Source organism: Rattus rattus, chromosome 1 (assembly GCF_011064425.1).
Source record: "Rattus rattus isolate New Zealand chromosome 1, Rrattus_CSIRO_v1, whole genome shotgun sequence".
Lineage (NCBI taxonomy): Eukaryota > Metazoa > Chordata > Mammalia > Rodentia > Muridae > Rattus > Rattus rattus.
The window spans coordinates 17370831-17375578 of NC_046154.1; positions in this window are offsets into that span (position 1 = coordinate 17370831).

Consider the following 4748-nt stretch of genomic DNA (forward strand, 5'->3'; position numbering starts at 1 on the left):
TACCTCTGCCTCCCAAGTGCTGGATCAAAGGTGCGTGCCACCACACATCGCTGATTTGTGACTTCTTTTTGTTCTTTTACTGTGAGAACTTCATGGAAATGTGATTGCACTAAAACATGGTCGTTAAGCATGGCGTGAACGTTACCAGGCCATAGCCAGTCATATCTGGCTTCAGAATATTATCTCCCCGCCCCCCAAACCCTTCAATACAGAGTTTCTCTATGTGGTTCTGGATGACCCTGCAACTCACTTTGTAGACCAGGCGGGCTTCGAACTCACAGATATCCACCTGCCTCTTCTTCCCCAGTGTTGGAATCAAAGGCGTGCACTACCAGCTCCTAACCCAGAAGGATCTCTTATTCCTGAATTAACAAGGCCTTTGTGGGGGTTGGGGATTTAGCTCAGTGGTAGAGCGCTTGCCTAGTGAGCGCAAGGCCCTGGGTTCGGTCCCCAGCTCCAGAAAAAAAACAAAAACAAAAACAAAAAAACAAAAACAAAAAAAAACAAAAACAAAAACAAAAAAAAACCAAGGCCTTTGTGACAGTCTCCACTGTCAGATCTGAGTGGCAGGAGTGGAGCAGCAACTCCACTGTGCGTTCTCGTCGTGTGTTCTTACAGACAGACCCCTTCTCTCAGGTAGGTGAGAGGGTCGCCCAGGCTCAGGGTGCAGTCAGCAGCCCTGGGATATTCTCTGCACTCAGGGGCCATATATCAGCCATCACAATGTAACTGGCCTCCCAGAGAGAAGGATATTTTAGAGACTCTTGTGTCCCTCACTTTGACTATCAGATTATTAATGGTGGACCACGCCAACGCTGGAGTCCACCTGGCTATCTCATGGTAGGCAAAGGAAAAAGCTGGAAAATCGGCTCCCACAAAAGATTCCCCACAGTGCCAACAACTCCCTAGATTACCCTTCTGAAGAAATTGGAGCCCAGATGACAGTTCAGCAGTCGGCAGGACCCCTTGACCATGATGTGCTTAGATGTGCAGATCCCTGACCCTTTATTTAAAAGTTAAAGAACTCTCAAATTTTATTTTTATTTGTGTGTGTGCGCGCGTGCGCACTCACAGTGGCCAGAAGAGGGCGTCAGCTCTCCTGCAAGTGGAGTTCCAAATAGCTGTGAACTGAGCTCAGGTCCTCTGCAAGAGCAGCAAGCACTCTTACTCCCTGAGCCAATTTCTCCGGCCCAATATTTAAATTTCAGTCTCACTTCAGGACCCTGAAGATGGACTTGAGAGGCTCACTGCATCCCTTTGTCCCTCTTCCCACTGTGGCCACGTTAACTAAATCTCCTTTTCCTGCTTTTTGCTATTTATGTGGTTGCTTTAATTGTCTTCTCGAGATCGGGTGGCTCCGCCTAGCTTCTTGGGTCACATAGACTATGAGCCCGAGTTCTGAAACAATAGCATCCCAAAGAAGCCAAGGCCTGAATCCTTGAGACCTAGAAGATAGTGTAACTTCCAGTGGCAGGAGGAACTGCACCAAGAGCCAGACAAACAGCCAGCTAATGCGGTTGGGAGAGCAGGGGAACAGCCAAGGGATGAGAGCATGCGCCATGGCTACTTATGATTTCCGTAACTACCAGAAGCTTGCTCACGCTGCCCTGGCAGGGCCCTCGAGTGACAGATGATGCTTCAACAATGGAGGAGCTTGGTGACATCTGGGAGACAGGGAACAGAAGCACGGAGGAGCCAAGAAGCCCCGGGCTGTGTTGGCCACACCTGGTCGTTGTGCCCTGCCCAGCAACTTTCTGCTGGGTGTGAATCCACTGGGCAAATAAACAAGTTCAGGAAGAGAATCACCCACGCATGCCTGAGGAAAGTGTAGGTGTCTGTGTTATTTTAAACCCGCCCCAGGTTCAAGTTCAGATGTCAATGTTACTTCTGAAGGCTGCCGGCTCAGCCCTCGGAGAGATGGGAACGGGGTCTTCAATGTCAAAGCACAGGGGTGAGTCTTCAAAGTAGTCCAGCGTCTGCAAGGCCTCCGCTGATTAACGCTCAATACTCCGACATCTGAAGCATCTGCGGGTCTCATCGACAGCGACATCCGTGGCAAATGACACCGTGGAAACAGAAACCAAACAAACAGGGATGGCACAGGGATAAGAGGAGCGGGCTCAGGTAGGTGTGGTTTGATGGAATCGTTTGGAAAAGTGTCTGACTCTGCTCTGCGATCCCACTTCCGGGCATAGAACGATAAATCGGTATTTGGGAGAGCGGCGGTAAATATAAGTGCCCATCAAAAAGGGCAGGCTAAAGAAAATGTGACAGAAACACAGTTTCCTACGTGAAGAGATAGCTTGACTGTAACCATCATTTGACAATGGCGACCTTGGGTCAGCAAGATGGCTCGACCGGTAGAGGGGCTTGCTGCCAAGCCTGACGACCAGAGTTTGATCCCTGGAACCTAGGTAAAGGTAGCAGGGGAGATCAGATCCACAGATTTGTCCTCTGTCCTCCATACATGCATGCATCGCACAACGATAGCAATAATAATGATGATGATGATAATAATAATAATTAATGATGATGGTACCACCACTAATAATAATGATAACCAATAATAATGATAATGATATTATTGCTTAACAACAAGGAAAACATCCCGCAGCACACTGTGCATCTTGAAAACATACAATTCTCAACAACCAGTGGGTAAGTCTGGGATGACGGCTCAGTCAGTGAAGTGCTTGCCTGGCAAGTCCAAGTGCCTGAGTTTGGATCCCTTCCTCGGTGTCGTTGTTTAAATATCAGCCCACGCCCAGAAAAAGCACAGGAAGCCAACATGGTTCCACGTGGAGAGATTTAATGGGAGAACAAGAGAAGGGGAAGGGACGAGAGAAAGAAAAGAGAGGGCAGAAAATGCCTGCCTTTTATTTGGAATATGACGTAACTGCTCCCAGGTGAAGTTGGGAACTAAGCCAAAGGTATACTGGGAATGTATGGCTGTTGCCATGGCAACAGTGACCGGACAGTGTCGCTGCTGGAGGTGAAAGCAATTCCTGATACCAACACCCAGCACCCTCATAAAAAGACAGGGGTAGTAGCAGGGGGGCAGAGAATGGGGGAGTGAGGGGGGGCTGTGAGGGGAGGAGGCAGAGACAAGGGATATGTAGAGCTTACTGACCAGCAGATCCAGCCAATCAGCAAGCTCTGGGTTCGGCGAGAGACCCTGTCTCAAAACATAAAGTGGCTGTTAATGGAGGAAGATGCTCAACATTGCCCAGTGGCTTCTACATGCTCACACGAGGGCTCACACGCTCACACAGATGTGCACAGGTGTGTAACACATGTATCAGGCCCTGCAGGGGTGGAGGCCGGCGCTTGAATCCCAGCATTGAAGGGGCAGAGACTCATTCTGCGACTCACTGGAAGCCAGCAGAGTGTACTTAGTGGGCCCCGGTCAACGAGAGACCCTGTTTCAAAAGTCAAGCTGGGGACAGGGAGGTGGTGTTTGCCTGGGAACTGTGTTTGACGCCCAGGACTCACATGATAGAGGGACAGGAGGGACAAAACGGACTTCTGTTGTTATCCTGTGGCCAGACACTGGCTTTTGTACCTAACCCCCTGAGGACAGGAAGTGACCCTGGTCCTTGCTCCTATGTAGGGATCTCTGGACCCAGGAGTCTTTTCAGCCTCTCTGAGCCCCACAGTCTCTCCAACACGCACATGTGCTGAGACCCAACTATGGAGACGCTGGCAAGGAGGCCATGTGCTTAAGTCTACCTAATCCTGCAGCCTCTGATGTGAAGCCAGTGGAGAAGAAAAGCCCAGGTCTACAGCCCCCCAAACACCCTGTGCTCTCCACAGCTCTGAAACACACCTCCTCTGGGTGCTCCCTGTTGGGACTTGTCCACCCCCACCCCCAGTTTACCCATTAGCAGACAGCCCTGGCACCAGGTGCAGCGCCCTCAAGTGCTCTCAAGTGCCCTCAGGGCAAGTGCGGCCCACACTTGCACCATCTGGGGAAGATCCCATAGAGTCATACAGCCAGGGTATGCAGCAAACCTCACCTCTAGGTCAGGCAACAGGCAATCCATGGCCCTCAGGACAAGTGTATTTTTCTTCTCTGAGCCTCGGTTTTCTCGTCTATAAAATGGGCTGGCAAAGACCTGCCCTCAGATGCTTGGTGTTACAGTAAGAAGTCTTTGTCCTAAGGTTTGAAAAAACCACGTCACCGGGACAGACTGCCCTACCCTGTGGTCACGCTTCTGTTCAAATCCTGATTGGCTGCGGAGCCTGGTGCCTCAGTTTCTTCATCTGGAAAGTGGGTGTGATGATGTGGGCTGACCTCAGAGATGCTTCAAGGATGAAATGGGGGAGGGGACTGCAACAGCTCAAGTTTCACAGGCTGTCCAGAGAGCATTTCAGCAGAGAGAGGGGTCCTATGAGAAGATTGGGGGTTGGGGGTCAGCCACGCCCAGGATACCCTCCTGTTTAGCCTTCTCCTGCCTTTCTCCCCTTCTTTTCAATGTCCTGTTAATTGTGCTTGGGCAAGATGTCCTGGCCCAGGCAGGGCTGTCTAAGGCACAGCCTGTGCTCTTCCCTCACAGGCTTCCCAGTGCCCTACTCTTCTGCTGTTGCCGACCTCACAGAGGACACCCACCGGGGGTCCTGGATGACCCAGGGTAGAGAAGGCTCAGCAGCCACTGGGGCACCTGAGTGGAGAAGGGCTGGGCCTCCGGGGCAGGGCAGGTGCTGACTCATGGGCTTGCCTGGCACTATAAAGGAACCAGCCCAGGGGC